The sequence below is a fragment of the Strix aluco genome, chromosome 2 (genome assembly GCF_031877795.1).
Source record: "Strix aluco isolate bStrAlu1 chromosome 2, bStrAlu1.hap1, whole genome shotgun sequence".
Lineage (NCBI taxonomy): Eukaryota > Metazoa > Chordata > Aves > Strigiformes > Strigidae > Strix > Strix aluco.
The window spans coordinates 107,877,999-107,896,432 of record NC_133932.1 but is presented as its reverse complement, the minus strand read 5'-3'; the positions used below and the strand labels follow the sequence as shown (position 1 = coordinate 107,896,432).

At 35.7% G+C, this 18,434-nt stretch overlaps 2 long non-coding RNA genes across 10 annotated transcripts in view; one reads left to right on the top strand and one right to left on the bottom strand.

Annotated features, from left to right (window-relative positions):
- LOC141919686 (uncharacterized) overlaps positions 1-18,434 on the top strand; it is a 78,790-nt gene that overhangs the window by 18,107 nt on the left and 42,249 nt on the right. For 5 of the 6 annotated variants that reach the window (XR_012622066.1, XR_012622068.1, XR_012622067.1 and 2 more), the window contains one exon: positions 10,188-10,237. This is a non-coding gene — a long non-coding RNA (uncharacterized LOC141919686). Of the gene's footprint in view, positions 1-10,187; positions 10,238-15,409; positions 17,456-18,434 lie in introns of those variants that run through there. The other variant, XR_012622070.1, reaches the window with a different exon arrangement.
- LOC141919687 (uncharacterized) overlaps positions 1-18,434 on the bottom strand; it is a 37,308-nt gene that overhangs the window by 4,583 nt on the left and 14,291 nt on the right. Inside the window, exon 7 of one of the 4 annotated variants that reach the window (XR_012622072.1) lies at positions 9-7,953. The exons of the other annotated variants lie outside the window; for them this stretch is intronic. This is a non-coding gene — a long non-coding RNA (uncharacterized LOC141919687). Of the gene's footprint in view, positions 1-8; positions 7,954-18,434 lie in introns of those variants that run through there. 4 annotated transcript variants of the gene reach the window in all.

The window sequence follows — 18,434 nt, the reverse complement described above, 5'->3', positions numbered from 1 at the left end:
CTGTAAATAGAAATTATATGTATATGAACTTTAAATAAAGTTAAAATTAAAACATAGAAAGGCATACAAAACACAAGAATACGTCTGTTGACAAAAAAATTATACCTGCATTTTTGATGATTTATCATGTGTTCAGAATATCCAATTTCATCTCCACATTCCGTATTTATTTTTCAAATTACTTCTTAATATTCCACATTATTTATTGAGTGGAGCCAACAATTATGAAAGAAGATAGATGTAAGAGCATTGTGATGACAGAAACTTTTTGTCTAATCTGTTCTAAATTGCCAGTGAGGAAGATGCTCCAGCATTGCCACACAGTCCAGTTCCAGCCTTTAACTGTCCTTGTACTTAGAAGGATTTTCCAAATATGTAGCCTGTTCTTCACTGTAAATTAAGATAATTTTTTCTTGTCCTTACACAAAGGGGTACAAAAGACAATTGATGACCATCTTCTTCACATTAATCTTCAGATGTCAAACTATTTTCCCAGTCTTCTCTTCTCTAGACTAAACAATACAACTCTTTTGAAAGGTGCCTTATAAATCTTGCTTTCCAAAAACCTTTTCAGTCATGTGGATTCACTTTTACCTGGAAATCAAAATCATTCTCCTTTTCCAGACTTTATTTTAACACAGAGATACAACAATTTTATTCACTCACTTTTATAACGGCCATTTTGCATGAGCGTTCTTTGATTTTGCTTCATCTGTAAAACTGGGGAATATCAATGTTATGCAGGATTTTGTGGTACTCTAGAGCAGTAGGACCCACAGACCCTTCAAACAAAATACATCTGTCCATCTCTTCAGCAAATTTTTGCAAATCAGTAATGACACTTAATTTTCTTAAATGTAGAAGCCACTTGTTCTTTTTTTTTTTTTTCCTTTTCTTCAAAGAACTGGATAAACCAGGGATTTTGTACACCTTCTGCTTAGTAATACTATAACTGTTATTTTTGCATTTAACTAAAATGTTAGCTAAAACAAGAATTATACTATTCTTCACAAATAAGTAGACAGACGGATGGACAGGCAGGCATAAAACTAGTGTTCTTTGAGAATCAAGCATAACAGAAGGAAGATTTGACTCAAAGCCTGTATCTCTCTCTATTGTCTCAAAAAATCTGATTAAATGGAGGTAGAAGGATGTTGCTAGTTGAAGTATACTACGGAGTCTCTTTTTGATGATTACGCAATTATTAGTTCGTGGTAAAAGTACGTCACGTTCTGCATTGTTTTCAGTGAGTTTTGTCTGAATAAAGCAGAAATATTCTGGACCAAAAAAATTAAACCAAAAGATGTAAGGTTATAACAGATCAAAGAAGTGTTCTAAATGCTGCAGTGGCTGTCTGTCTTCACATTTATTTCCAGATGCTCACCTTTAGAGAATCTATTCTCTTTACCTTTTTTTAACCTGAGATAGCTTAGCCAGGAATCTCCAAATTATTTCCTCGGAAAGAAGAAAAAAAAAAAAAGTGAAAAACTGGGCAGCGGTTTATGACATCTAGCCCAGATTTTCTGCTTCTTTGCTCTACTGCACTTGCACAGACTATGCAACTATACCAGTCACATATGAAAGTTCTTCTAAGAAGTGGTTTCTATGCTTTGGTTTTGCTTTTTAATATTCATATAGTTTATTCATAGGGTACTTTCATAATGAATTCCTGAAATGTAGTAGTTGTTCTTTGTAATCTAGTTAATCTATCCATCTGCAAAACATCCAAATCTCATGATACCTACGTGTGCTCTCAACATACTAAATGAGTAAATAGACTTAAGGGCTCCCAGCAGCATTACACTCCTGCTCAGAGACACCCATTCCTCATCTCTGAAAATGCATTTTTACAACTCCTTTACACTTCAGCCAAAATTCTGATGTAGTCATCTCCTCCTTACCACACTCCAACTTAGCTTCCAGCAGCTCTAAAAAACTATGTCCCCCCACTTCCTTGAGCAACAGAGGGAAAGCCCCCAAAAGTGATTATTTAAGCAGGAGTGATGGGCACAGAATGCATTCACAATGAAGAGAGAAGCAGTTTATGAACACTTCCCTAGCAGACAGTTGTACCTACAATATCTGCCATAACATTTTTCAGAATCTCTTTTCATAGAGTGTTAAAATGACTTTTTTCCTCAAAACAGGAACTACCAGTTCCGGCACTTCAGACATTAGGTTTAGAATATGCAATGTATTCAGAGAGAAGTGGATAAGTTCAAATACTTTGTTTGGTTGTTTCATGCAATTTTCTAAAACTCTTCTCAAGGGGATCATAGTCTAATAATTTTATATAATGCATTTGCATTTCAAAATTACAAGGTCTTTATAAGAAAGAACACTTTTTTTTCCAGCTAGGTATGTAATATATGTGACAGATTTGCTTTATGTTTTCCTCCATCTATGTGTATATAATTCTACTTTCTTATATTTTTCATTCGTATCCTCTTGCTTTTTCTAACGTAGTTTTGATTATTTGCAATAATATATTTCTATTATTTGCAAGAACATAACTCTACTGAAGCCAAAGCAAGCCAAAAGTACTGAATCGTACATTCATACTACAGAAGTGATTTTTCCCAACATAGTTCCGCACTGTGTTGCACATACAGTTGATGGCAATACAGCAAAGCCAGAACAGCCAGTTAGTTCCTCCAGAAAAGCTGCCTGCATTTCTGCAGGACTGCTTCTCCAAATACTTAATCTATAGGCAAATTTACTGCTGAATAGTTGTTATGATGGCCTATTTGTTTCCCAGTGTTCCATTAAGAATAATTTCCTATCAAGAATTGTTTCCAAGCAGCTACTCCCAACCTTTCTTCTCAACTTCTGGCCATTTTCCTTTGATCTATAGCATCCTGAAATTTTCCCCAATTTATTTATTTCATTTATGACCTTTACATCCTCATCACTCACCTGAGGAGCTGACCCCCTTTCAGAATCTGCATATAATTTTTATTTGAGCAGTTTATTTCCTCTCTTTACCTCTGAGTAACTTAAAAGACAATACTCAACTGAACACTAATGCATTATGTTCCAACACTGTCTGACTTGCCACATTTTCCCTTCCCTTTTTATTTTCTGTCTTCAGATTTAAGCAGTTAATCCCAGGTCACAAAGTATTCTATGAATGTAATGAATTTCCCCTTTTTGTGCATCCTGCACATAGTTTTCTATGACCTGAAAATAACTGGTGACCTCACAAGGTCAAAATATGACTTGGAACCTAATAGTAATTGCATCACATACTGGAAAACTCTCCAAGTAATAGAGAGATTATGTTAATCCCAAAATATTATTGCATATCCTTTCTTGAAATCTGTATAAATATTCAGTAAAGTACTTATCATGTGCATGATGAGGTCACTATCTTATATTGAAGTGTGCCCACTTCAGTATCAAGTCTTTCTCAAAAGTCTTAGAATAAAACCCCATAACGAAATGCATTATATTTCAGGGTTTTATCCTACGAGGAGGTCCACATAGGTGGGACCCAAACTGCATTTTAAGAATGAACTAAATCTATTTACCCAAATGGTCATATACTGACTTCTTTATTGTAACCTTGCTTATTTTGAAAAGAATATTCACTCATCTAACTGGCTTTCCAGTTTCTATTTAAAAATACTTTCACATCAGATAAGTACTGTTTTGCCTTTTATTGTCCTCCTCTGACTTTCTTAATTTACTGATTTTTCAGATTTTCTACGCTTTCTTTTCTTCTAATTAAGTCACACATTACTTCCAAATTTACACGTTCATTGACATTTCTGTTCAAGAAACACTAGTCTGAAAGATACCTATAAATTTTTGGTTTTCATGTCATTGTGATTTTAATTTAGAGCAGGCTAGTACAATTGTAATTATTGCCAACTGGATGTAGTTCATAAGGTTACATCCCCGTTACTGAGCTAAACAGGGTCCAGGCACGTGCTTGAGCTCTACGATGTGACAATCCATGCCATTTATCTGTTACCATGATCTTTGGTATGCTTCTGGCCCAGGCCAACAAGCACTCAGGTGAGACACAGCAAGATTTGGGGAACAGCATGGGTTAGGGACTGTTCTTAGTAGGCAATATGAACGAGGCCACCTTGCTTCAGGAGAGCTGATGCGTTAGCCATGCCGATGTGAGCTGTAATTTGCTACCAACTCTTGACTGGGTTGTGGTCCATTTTGTTTTCTAGTACAGATGTCATCTAAGAAATTAAATGCAGGTGAAAATTGGTAGAGAGTAGGCGTACCTTTTGATGCTCCCATTACCAAACCTGTGTGAAGGATGAGAGCTGTTGGCACAGCAGAGGGATAGACCAGCATTAGGCTGACCGTGACTTCCCCATGGCAGGCAAATTCTCAGCCTGTGAGTAGGAAGGGATCTTGGCTACCTTGTGCTACCTCCAGTGGGCAGAACAGGGGTACAGAATCTGGACCCCTTCATATTTGTGGATACTTTTCTATATTTTCAATTATGATTTTTGTTTGCAGTCTCTTCAATTATCACTTCAAATAAATTATCTGATTTGTAGACAGTGGACTCAGATTTCCTTTTATTCAGTATTACTCTATTGGGAACAAAGAGAAAAAAGTTGGAGAAATTTGAAAAAAATCTGCTTTCTAGTGTTTCTTTAAAATTTTCACATATTTTCAGATTATATTAGCAAAACTATACCAAGTGGATAATTAGGCTTTCTCTGATAGCATCACATGGTCAGAGCTTTCTTTCTGTTTTATCTTTGCCAATGGCAAGCTTAAAGTTCCCATTTCCAGTTCTGTTTTCTTTTCTCCTATTTTATACTTCACTAAACATTTATTTACAGCAGAATCTTGCTCTTACTCTATTGCAATGTTATTGCTGAACTAGCTTTCTGCTATTGCTCTTCAAACTCTAACGTTTCTGTCAGTGATTTTCACAATATGTTTACCCTTTTGATGGTCTCTTTATAAACCAGAAGTATTGTACATCCATAAGGTCTTCATTTCACATCTAGTACTTTTTTTTTTCTGATCACTATCAGATCCAGGACTGAATTAACTCTCATTACTTCTTTTGGTTCTTTTAAGTACTGTACAAAAATATCCTCCTGTAGCCTATTTTGAAACATTTCTTGCATGTAACTCAAATTCCTTTTACAGCTTTTCACACATTTATTTTCATATACATAGCAATATATGTATAATATACATATATTATGTGTATATATATATATCATAATTGTAGAGATCCTCATAATCCTAGAGAAAGTCAAATGAAACAAATCTTCAACACAATCTTTATGGATTTTGCATGTTCCAATTTCATTTGTGAAATTATTTCTGTGTCTGCCAGCCATGTGAATTGCAGGATTTGCAAACAGGATGGTTGTTTTATAAATTATGCTTCCCTCACCTTATCTTCCTTATACAGCAACAGATAGTTATATTCTATTTATGTCTTAGCCAGACTTGATTGTAATGAGATCAAAGAACATTTCATGGAATATGTAGTGGTACCGCACCTCTCAAGACCACATGTACCTAAGCTGTGTTTATGAACAGAAAGACCTAATTTTTCATTATTATTTCCTGCAGGACTTTATAGATGAAGTATGTTTTCACATCTTAATGTAGCAATATTCACTCAACTTTATTCTCCTCTTGCAAGTGTTTCCCTATGGTTACACTTACTCATTTGCTGAAAAATCTTTCCTGTTTTGTTAGTATTTCCAGCTATGCTTTCCTCACTGTTCTTCATATATTTAAAAGATAGATATTTTAACTATTTTTTTTTAACTGAGACATTATCACCCAAAAATTGCAAATCAAAAGTATCTAAACTTGAGTGTAAGAGTAATTTTATCTTCAAACTAAAACTCTAAATTTTAGATTAGTAGTACTATTAAATACGCAATAGCTTTGTAACTTAACAAGTGATATCAATACAGAACTCTCAAAAACAAAGACATTTTTCTAAAACTATACTAATTCAAGTCAGTTTGATGTACTTCCTTCTAACAATAATATGCCATTGTTAGAATTGTATTATTTCTCATGATGAGTAAGACCTTATTCCATAACTACTCTACTGTAAAATGAATACAAGTATTAAGTAAGGGACTATTTCAGGATCTGTTGTATTATATAGTTAATAGAAAGGACAAATCTTCAGTAAGCAGCGGTGACTTAACTTTACGCGTGCCAATTTACACCATTTGAGGACATAACCCAGAAAATCCTGATAGGTTTTACATAGTTTTTAATATTCTTTCTTTTTCTATGGATAATTTTCATATGGTTTATTTTTACAAAAGTAGTTGCAGTTGATTCATTCTAACAAAAAACTTACTGATGCCACTGTACAACACAAAAACTCATCATCTGTGCAACTGTTTTAGAGATTCCAAATTTGCTCTGCTTTCTAATCCTTGTCTGTAATGTCATCCTCATGCCCAGTAAATGAATCTAGCAAAGAAGGTGATTTTTTAATGGGCTCAAAATTATGCAAAGTCCTGCTTATAACTACACTAGTTAAAAACTTTTAAGCACCATAAATGACATTCTCAGGCACACCCCCAAGCATTTTCTAGTAAGTTGTTATTATTACCATTATTGCAAATTACTGTAAGTATCAGAAGAGGCTTCAGAATCATATTTTACAGATCTAAACCAAAAAGTTCTGAACTTCACTGTTTATGTTTTATCATATACTTGGCATTCTTTTTATTTCAATCCAAGGAATTCAGATTATCTAAAGAACATTTAGTATAGATAATAAAATATGTAGGTATCTACCCCTCAGAAAACAATAACTTTTATTTAATATTTCTGCTATAACAAAGCATGATTTGCAAAAATTCTTCTGGTTTTATGGATCTACATCTTTTAGTTGTCTTTTTTTAAAAAACTTTATCTACTTATCTTACTATCAATACAAAGCACTCTTTCTATTAGCATTTCTCTTTATCTGTAAATAAAATCTGAAAACTTCTGCCATACCATTTATGAATGCAGCATGTTTGCTTTCATTCAGATGCTGTTTTCAAGTTGGCGTTCCTAAACTGAACAAGTACCATAAGTCTATATTCTTACAGGAATGTTTATCTCTGTCCATAATTATTATTCCATTGATTTAGGAGGCAAGGTACTTTGATCCTATGAAAGCACATGTCATAAAAAACTTAAAATGCTGTCACTGAATTGTTAAGTTTCTCATCTAGTTTACTGAAGTCCTAATATAGCAGATCTATCCAGTGTTTAGAAGTAATGTTTATATATTCTTGAATATATATGATCATGCTTAGGGCAATATTTTAGGCAAATGGATGCATATATGACACAAAAATGGATTGGTACCAAACCAAAAGAGTTAGGAGTCCAGTGCAGAAAGGAAAAGGAAACTTAGGTTAACAAAAGGAACAAAAAAAATAAAAAAAGGAGAAAACAGAGAACTCAAGAGAAGGAGAGATCTTTAATAGGTATAAATCAAGAAAATATTACCGCAGGGAGGAAGAAAATAATTTCACCTTTTAGTAAGTCAGACTTTACCAGTACACAACTTTTTAAATCTATTCCACTTTTTGCAAGTGAGCCATGTAGGACTCAATTTTTAAAATAAAGACTAATGCTATATTTTGTTAAATTTAAATGTCTTTAATATAGATTTTATATTCTTCACATTTGATTTTACATTTCTACAAACATCTTCAAATCACAAGTACATTAGGAAACCAGCACATTTTATATGAAGACAGAAGAACAATTCTTCTTGACTATTCAAAACCATAAAAAATTGATGAGTGCCATATTCTTCTTTTTCTATGTCTTCACTACAGTACTATCTCTCACAGAAAATACTGGTATCAGCATCAAAGGAAAAGGTCAGCAGTCTTCCACATCAGAAGTTAGGACAGTACTCTCAACATGGAAGGTAGGATGGTCAGAGAGGTAGCAAGTGAAAAGCTTCAGAAGAGATGGTAGCTAAAAATAGTCAGGAAAAAGTTAAAAAAAAAACAGGGCAAGATAAGATAACAAGATTGAAAAGGACAGGAAAAAAACAAAATACACAGGAAATAGCAACAGTAACAATTGTGCTTATTTATTTTAGAAACAGTACAAGAAAAACACTGACAGAAAAGGTGAGGAATAAGACAGTCATTCTTAAAAAGAAAGAAGTCTACACAAAAGACCTAGTATGGTATGAAATGCTCAGTTATTCCACTCTTAAGGTGACAGGCCACTCAATTAACTTTTAGTTTGAGCTAGTCAGTTCAAAGCAGGATCCTGTGAAGTCAGCAGATTGAAACCAGCACCTCCAGAGGGCGATTCATCCCATCTGAAGGTCTGAATCTTAGATTCTGAATCACATATTTGAAATGTAATTAATTTTGTGAAGTTCACTAGGTATAGCTGAATTTAAGCTGAATACTTATGGATAACAACATTTGGATTAAAATAATATGAGAAACAGCATATTTTCAACTTCCTTTACTCTGAACAAAGAAAATTTACTAATTACTTTCATCTGCACAGAACATGTAATAGGTTTGAGACTGCATAGTATTTTTTTATTACTGAACATTACTCGTGTTCACTATACTGAGCAAAAAAATGAAGTCTGACCCAAATAAAAGAAAGTTAGCTTTTCTATTAGGACTAATTATGTACTACTGGGGCTTTAAGTTTATCTGCTGTAAGTAAAAATCAAAGCTTGACATTACTGAGATTCTATATTCCCAACATTAAGACAACATTCAGGTAATAACAAATTTAACTGATACTTAAAATGGCATTGCTGATATTTCAGTAATTTGTTACTAAATACTGTAAATACTGTAGTGAAAAAATGCTGAAATCCTATGTCATGGTCATGGACACTTACATTATAAGGATTATTTTAAATTAACTATAATTAAATACAAGAGTCATGGGTGAAGGGCTGGTTTTAAAGTTGGTATACAGCCCAGTCTCTGTGCAGGAAGCTTCAGTGTGGAGCAGGTCTGTGGGGTCAACCTCTTCATACCACCTTCACCAGCCCAGACGCAAAAGCAAGACTCTGCTCTTACAGAGCTGCAGTACCAAAGCATAAATAACCAGAGAAGAGGATGGGAAGCTTTCCTCCTGGGCACTGATCTGGGGGCTGGAATATATACCAAAGGGACAATTCACAGTCTGTGCTTTCTTGTGAGTACGGAAAGTCTGAGAGGCATAATCCTGGGACTGTGCAATTCATACCTCATTGGAGACCTGTTAATGACTATTTCAGAATACAGTCATCCTGACACTGTCTATTACATGAGAACAACACAGAGTCATCAGTTACAATGCAATTAAAAAGACATCTTTAAAATCTAAATATTGGTCCACTTGAAATGCGATTTTGCACTCGAGAATTTATATGATTTAAACAATTCTAGAGTCATGTAACATAAAATAGTGTAACACTAATGCAAAACAACATAACAGGGATAATTATAAAATATAGCATGAAGTCTCTTATTTAAAACTTCTAAAAGTTGTATCTGCATTTAATTTCATTTTCCTTTTAGAATTAACATAAAGGGTATAGCTATGTCAGTTCTTCCATATTCCTGTCTTCACTGGGTGACCTTAAAAACTGCTGCCCAGTGACACAGACACTGCACTGGGAAGGGAACCCCATCACACAGCAATTTATAGCATAATTCTTATGCAGACCTATCTCTCTCTATCAGCAGATATTAATACACTACCTTCCAGAAAGCAGATGTTACTACTCCAAAATTATTTGTGAATTGCACCATAAGGCCTCTCCCTGCTCCACCCACTTTCACTCTTTCTGTCCCCAGTCAGCAATGGGACAGTTCTAGAGGGGATACTACTCTGCCAATGTACAATTGGCTCAGGGCTCAGTTACATTAAAGGATTGCTCAGATGGACAGATAAAGTGTTTTATGCATACCACCAAGTGAATATAAGAAAATGGGAGGTCTCTGTCTCTGTATTTAAAAAATAAGCAAGTTTTTAGCATGGTAATTCATGAAGACCAGTTATAGTCACTATATAAATATTAGTTAACTGCTCAGTTTAAAAAGTACATCATTTCCCTAAACATTTACTCGGCTACAATACTATATATACTCACGGGAATCATCCAGTAACCAAGCACATAAATGAACAAATCACTGAATTAAACTTTTTTTGCCAATTTCCTAATTTATTGTATTTTATTACAGCTTATGGATGAAATCCACACATTGATGTCTAACCTGTAGTGAAAGCCAGTGTAAGTAATCCAGTGTTGTACAGCTACATTTGGTTATGAATTAATTGATTTTGCCTAGTCCTGTTGAAGAATGATTAATTAGCAGTTTCAATTTTCAATTTCAGCATTATTACAATTAGGTTTTGCACACAAATTTTGCCACTCTTAAGTGTTATTGCCTGCCTGCCTGTGCCCTGTCCCAAATGCTAGTGACGAGAACTAACAACAGAAATATGTATATATAAAAAACTGGCTTCGATTTTTTGATGTCTAATAGTGGTTTTTTTAAAAGCTGACTTAGGAAGACAGAACCTTGGGGCAGTCATCATTTTCTAGTAGGATAATGTATTTTGTGATTCAGGTTGGCTCTGAAAGTCAATTTAAAGCCTTCTTTAGAAGCAACCATGCTAAAGCAAAAATCCACAGAGAATAAAATACAGTTCAGCACAGCAGTTAGTCAGAAAGCTTAAGTCTCAATCTGTTTTCCATGCATGCATTTATGCACACGTAAAGCATAACATGTCTGAGCACTAAATACAAAATATTAGTGTAAATACTTACCTGACTCCTCCCTTTTCACCCTATTATTTCTCCTATGCTCATTACACTGTTTTTCATCTTTCCCTTCCTTCTGTAAAGGAAAATTTCCTCCTCTCCATGTCAATTTCTTCCTTTCACATTTGCTTTTTCCTACTCACCCTCATAATTTCTGAAATTTCAAAAATTAAAAGGGCTATGGATCAATCCTGGGTTGAAATACCAAGCCCTGAAAGCTTTTAGCATGGCTGAAGATCAAGGACTCAAAATTTAAGTGTTTGTGTTCTCTCATTTCCAACAAAGATATATAATCACCAGAATAAAGTTTAGCAATAAAAATCTATTTAGATAACTGTAATCTTTGAATGAGATCACCATTCTGTGAAGATCTCTGTTTATGCAGCAAAACATAACAATGATTTTTACTGATTTGGAACTATATTATTATCTCTGATACCTTATTTTTATGCTTAGCTACTATGAGAAGCGCATGTCCACTTCTCTCCTTTAGTAGCCATTTTAAATGATGCACTGAATGCTTCAACAAAAGATTCATGTCTTTAAATACTTTACAACCAGCTTATGATATTTAGAAGATAAAAATAGCTAGAGTTAAGACTAATATATTGTACGCAAGCGTAAATGTTTTTTTCTCCTGTAGTAATTCATAAACAACATTTATTATCTATATCCATGACATACATTTTTAGGTGTCAGCTCTTCTAAACACAGAATCCATCTTTACAAGATTTTTTTCAAGTAACTTAATAGCCATTATATCAAATGTTGTTTCACACATAGTATCAACGTTTGATGTTTCACTAACATGATAACAGAAAGTCAGCTCAGTATAAGTTACTTTGTAGAGGATAGTGCCAAAACTTCAAGGTGTTACCTCTCAGTAATCATGAACTCCTGCAGTCTTTAAAGATAAAATGACATGTGACAAGCAATAAGAGTAGAGCCAATTTTTAGGGACCAACACTAACTAGAAGAATGATCTCTATATCCACTATAAAAACCTGCCCAAGAAAGAAACACAAAATAGTTTGCTGTTAAAATGTTCCCTCTAACCAAAAAATAAAAAGTATGCTTTATTTTCTTATTGTTATGGTGATCTTGCTACCTAACCTATTTGTATTGTCAGGCACTGAAAGGCTTATTAATTAATTACTGAATTTGAAACTTTTACAGAAATCGTGCTTCTGGCTGGCTAAGTTTAGTCACAGACACAAGTATGCAATCATATATTAAGAAGGAAAACTGTTAAATAAAAGCTTAAGACTTATGAAAATATCTGTGCCCAAAAAAACCATCTGCATTTAAAAACCCCCATGTATTTAGGGGATGCTCTAAGACATTGGCTTTCAATCTTTCTGCAGACCCTTTAGTCTTCGTGAACAACTTTTAAGGGATCTGAAAAACAATAATTAAGAAAAGCAACCATCATGTCAGAAACCTTCAGCTTATCACCAGTAGGTGCAATCATCCACTGGATTAATTCATTTATTTTTAGGAAGGTCATAGATCACAAAAAAATGCAAATCAAAGGGACCAGGCTTTAGAAATCCAAGATTTTTTTCTGCTGTTTATTAAGACAAACATTATTTAGAAAATCATAATTCATCATGTGGAAAATTGTCACATTCTGGTGAGTACTACATGAAGAGGGGGAAAAGAACAAAAGAATTTATCTATGATCAGCATATTTCAAATGATGGGACATGTCCCACTTGAAGAAGATGCAAACTGTATGTTGGAAAGGAGAGGCATTATTATTTTGCATCCAGAACTTCCACGGCATCTCATTTGAGTGCCTTTTTAATCGGCACTGGTGAGGCCGTACCTCAAACACTGTGTTCAGTTTGGGGGCCCTCACTACAAGAAAGACATTGAGGTGCTGGAGCCTGTCCAAAGGAGGACAACTAAGCTGTTGAAGGGTCTAGAGCACAAGTCTTATGAGGAGCAGCTGAGGAAACTGGGGTTGTTTAGCCTGGAGAAAAGGAGGCTCAGGGGAGACCTTATTGCCTTCTACAACTACCTGAAAGGAGGTTGTAGCGAGGTGGGTATGGGTCTCCTCTCCCAATAAACAAGTGATAGGATGAGAGGAAATGGCCTCAAGTTGCACCAGGGGAGGTTTAGGCTGGATATTAGGAAAAATTTCTTCACCAAAAGGGTTATCAAGCACTGGAACAGGCTGCCCAGGGAAGTGGTTGAGTCACCATCCCCAGAGGTATTTAAAAGACATGTGGATATGGCACTTAGGGACTTGGTTAAGTGGCGGACTTGGCAGTGTTGGGTTTATGGCTGAACTCGATGATCTTAGGAGTCTTTTCCAACCTAAATGATTCCATGATTCTATTCTATGATTCATCTGTTTGTCTGCACCTGCAGTGCAGAACCCCATACGCAGGAGGCAGAAGAAAGTAAAGTAGGACAGAAGAGAAGCTTTTGATTGGAGGGATTGGTGGGACCCTTGCATATAACTGTTCCTGGAGTAAGCAGGAAAGTAGGTTTTCCAGTTAAAATGCTCATGTTCAGGAACTGGAGAAGAAGCTGGAGTTCCAGAAGACACAGGGAATGGCACAGCTAGGGCAAGTGTGGAGTGAGCTAGATCCGGATAGAGAACTGTAGCCATGTTCTGTGTTAAAGTGATTTCCAACTGACCCAAATATATTTATTCAACTGTGATCTCTCTGACTCTTACAGAAACCCTGTTCTGATCCCTATTCCAAATTCTTCATTCACATCCACTCATGCTTGGTGCTACCCATACACCCCATCACTGCTTCTGTACCCAAATGCCTTGCCTAGACTCATGAATCCCTCTCTCCTGTCACTCACAGGTGACACCAGGAAATAACCTTTTTCCACACTACAGCAGAAGTCACTCTCTCCTCCCTTACATGTTCCTTTCTGATAAAAAGCAAAGATTCCCCTTGATCTCATATTCAGCTAGTAGCTTAAGCCTGAGCAAAGACAATTTCAGAATCATGTAAGTTAGCAACAGGTATTTAGCAAGATAATAGAAAAACATGCACAAACCCCTTAATTTTCCATATAGGTATCAAAGCACATGGTTAAGAAATATGGAATAAAAAAGGGTTACACAGAGCATGCTTGCCTGCCAACTTTCTTTAGTTCCTCTTAAAACGCTATTGTCAATAACGTTTGTTTCCAGTATTTTGTTTAAATTTCATAAAATACACTACAGTAATTTTAGATTAGACAACTAATTTCTTCAGGATAAACATATTTATACCATTTGAATAAGTCTTATAATTTGGCATGTCTCAAATTCAACACCATTGTAATTCCTAACATAAAGATGCACAGTATGTTGGAAAAGACAACATCTCTACAAATTACTTATGGATGTGGTTGTATGGTACTCAGGACAATGGGAAGTAACCTACGTCAAGGGCAACTAAAACCACTGATAATACAAATACTTTATGATTCTGGAAAATTTTCAGTAGGGAAAAAAAAGTAATAAGAGACCTGATATGAGGACAAAGAAGATTTTTACATTGTAAAATTACCATTCAGGGAGCTGACATAAATTAAAAGAAGTTGGTCAAATAGAATTTGGATTTTTTTAAAAGTAATAAACAGATATTGTAATAAGACATGCTAATACTTGTAAGGAAAGTTTACATCTGTAATAATGACAGAATAAAAAATTTTAAAATCTGTTTTTCTGGTAATGAGAAACCAGGTATTAATTCAAAGATGGATATGTATTTTAATCTAGTGGAGTTGACAAATTTAATCTTTGTCTGATGAGGACCCAAGACTTGAAAAATGATACTCCCTTCTCAGAAAACTAAATCTACTAGTCATAAGTATATATGAAAAGTAGGGGTGGCAAAGACTTTTAGTGATACACAAAGACAAGGCAATGATTAAGAGCCCTACAATTCTGTTACTGAAGTAACAGAACCAGGGCGTGGTGGGGACAGAAGGGTTAATGCTACCAGACTGCTCTTCCTGGCTCCCTTCTGGGAACCTCTCACTGTTGCTTCTGATGGAGAGGCATGCAACCTAGCTAAAGCTGAGAAAGTGGAGAGTGCTTTCTACCTTTTCAAACACTCCACAACAGTGGTTCCCATATTTTTGGAACAACAGATCGTTATCAGCCCTTAACGTTTTTCAAAAACCACCCATCTGATCAAACTTTTAGTTGGAAACACTATTTAAAACACTTAACTATGGTTTAGCCAAACAGCTGTTCAACTTACCATAGCCTTGTAGTCCACCAGGGGTTTGTGGACCACAGCTTGGAAACCATTCCAGCTGTTTCAAAGGTACAATGATGTCTTCTACTCTATCCCTCCCTCCAGATCTTCTGGTTGCTGTGTGAAACATTTCTGCTTCTTTATCTGATTTCCCCCGGGATTAATTTTAGGGCCTGCTACTGCTTTTAGCTTTCTGAAATAGCAGCAAACTGGCATTCTCCATTGTGCACAGGTTTGTAAACAACAGAAGTAAAACTGATCTGCCCATATATAACATTGCTACTGCCAGATAAAGGAACAAACAGAAGCAGGGGATAAATAAATATCTACAGATTTAGGAAAACGGGACCAGTTTATGTTTGATTCATATTTGAAAATTTATCATCAGTCAATGAGGACTACAAATTTTTATTTACAGAAAAGCTATAATTCTGCACTTGTTGGATTTTGGCCACAGCTGGTTCAGGACAAGCGGAGTTTTCAAGACCAGTAAGCACCTGGGGTTTGTGCACTTGAAAAGATGTATCCACAAAATCATGGCAGATAAAACTGATGCTAAGTAGCCTTTTGCCATCTTAAAGATCGCCCAAATTAAACAAAACAGTGATCAAACACCCCTTCTTCTAATATGAGAAACAAGGGGTTATATCCACTATTAAACACTTATATGTGTTCATGGTTTTAGAGACCTTTCTCACATTACCTACTCCTCAGTCAACATTCTTCCAAACTGAGGAATCCTGGTTCATTTACTGTCCCTGCAGAAGAGCTATGCCATACCTCTTAGTCACCCTTTTCTATATCATATACAGTTCCCATCAATGCTCAAAACTGAACAGCATGCCAGTGCCACTTGTCTGTTTTAAATACCATTTTGCCACTTTTTGTTAGCATCAACTCCATCCAGAATGATTTTAGGAAATTAGCAGGAGCTGCTGAAAATCCATGCAAATGCCAGTAACATGGCTTGAGAGCCCTGGCTTCTCACAAGAGCAAGATACTACCTATCAGTTTAACAGTGATATTCCACCCCTGTGACAGGCAAGAACTCCAGGATCAAAACCTGTACTTTAAGCTCATCAGGGCTGTGAAACCCTGAGAAATAGGAAGAATCTTCTCTTCAACTTGCATCCCCTGCTGTGGTTAGAAAGAACAGCTACAAGTCCCCGCCTTCCTGAGCGGCAGGCCTGCTGAGCTCACAGTTTACGGGGTGATGGCTGCTGTATCCAACAGCCACTGCCTCTCTCTGCTGATAGGTATGGCTGAACAGTGGGGTCAATGATATCTGGCCTCTGTGACAGCCACGGCTCCTGGATCACCACCAGTCCCGCTATGAGATCCTTCTGCAACTCTTCAGGGTCAACATTAGGTCGGACTCCAACTGAATATTTTCCTTTTATCATTTGCAATCTTTATCACTGCACTTTTTCAGACCATTTAGGAACAAGTGAACCAGCAAAGGTGCCAGTACGAATCTTTGTGAAGTGGCATTGTTAAAACTGCCCATTAGTTGCTATACTGTTCCTTATCTTGTAACCCTTTACTAATCCACAAAGAATTTTAAGTAACTCAATACTTCATTTTGTTAACAGTCTTTGGTTATGGAGTTTTTTTAAAATGTTAGGGTCACCCATTCCTGTGTATCTGTTGACTCCTTCAAACTAGCAAAGCTCTAATACAAAACTACCTTGTACAAAACCCAAGATGATGGTTGCCTGTTACACCTATCCATGTTCCTATTAATTATATTCTTTATCACATTCACTGGCATTTTGTCTGTCATGGTAGTCAGACTTACTAGTCCATTAGCCCACAATCATCCCTAGAGCCTTTTTTAAAACTAGTGTCACATTTGTTACTTTCCATTCCTCTGTTATTAAGGCTAATCTAAGTGATAGATTATGCAACACAGTTCATGACTTGCCGATTTTATTTCTGAATTTTTCTAGGACTACTGAATGAACAACATGCTATCTGGCAATCTCAGTATCTATTCAACAATTTGTTAAAAAAAAATTACCGATATTTCAAATCTGAACTATTCCCTATAAAGAACAACTTTTATGTGGGGATGTCCCTAATCTCCCTATAATAAACCTTGACAATGCAAAGAGTTCGTTTGTTTCTTTCTGCGATGGCCTTTTCTTTAAATATTCTCTTTATCCGCAATTGTCTATTGAACTCACCTCCCTGCTAGCAAAATTTACACTTGAAAAAAAAAGGGGGTTTGACTTTTAGGATTTTTGCCTGTTGCATTTCAAAATCTTTTTGTTCTGCCTTATAATAGGTCTACATTTAACTTGCCAGAATTGTGCTCTTTTCTGCTCTGCTTGCTTGGATTTCACTTTTTGAAAAACCTCTGTTTATTTCTAGTCACTTCCTTTACTGTTCAGTTGTGTTGGACAATTCTTATTCAATTGGGCTAGAATCTGAAAGCAAAGTCCACATGTCTCTTAATATTTAGTTAAACTGTATCCTCATTTGATGCAATTCTTTTTTAAACAATACTGGACTTCTTTTTAAAAAATTTTAATCTTTTTCTCTCCTACGAGTTCGAGAAATTTGAGTATGATACAAAGTATCGCTACTGAATGGGTCTTCTATAGGACACTTCTTGTGCGCTAATCTAGACTAAATCAAGGGCTGTCAATATTGTCTTGACAATACCTAAAAATACAGCCTGTGCATGATGGCCTAATGTGGCCTAATGTTAAGTTATCCAGTCTATATATAGATAACCAAGAACTCTTGTTATGATGAAGCTTTCGGGTTGTATAGTCTCTCCAGTCTTCCACAGTATTTCACATTCCCTGTCTCCATCCTATCAACTAGTCCAGAGCTCTTACTAGACTTCTCCTGTTCAGATACAGAACCATTTGTAATTATGTTTTGTGCTTTGTTCTGATAAAATTAACTTATTTGACTATATTTTGTTTGGTACATATAGTACCATTTGTCTGCATAGTCCAATCCACCCTCTCTGTATCAGCTAGGCACTAAACATTCTATCATCTCTGTATAATCTATACACTGACATTTCAGTGTCCCTTTGAAAGAAAGAAAAGCGATACATGCAGACCCACTGCCAGAAAGAGGGTGACATACCTGGGGAATTCCTGATGGAATTCATGCTTACCACTCTTCTGAAGAATCATTACCTTCAAGGCACAATGGAAACAGAGCACTATGAAATAGCAATGCACCAAGATACCAGACCAAAACTAGTGTAGGTTCCTTCTCAACAGAGATCAGATGGCATCTGAAAAGGGACTGACTGGCACTATGGCTGGAACAACTGCTTGTGGTTATTCAAGGTTTCTGTACCAAGAGAGGCTGCGTCAGGAAGGGAATGCACTAAGGAGCAGAAGGATGCTATGGAAGTATAAAAAGTCCTTTAACCTTTTGCACACAGAACTTGTAATATTTGCATTTACTTCCTTCTA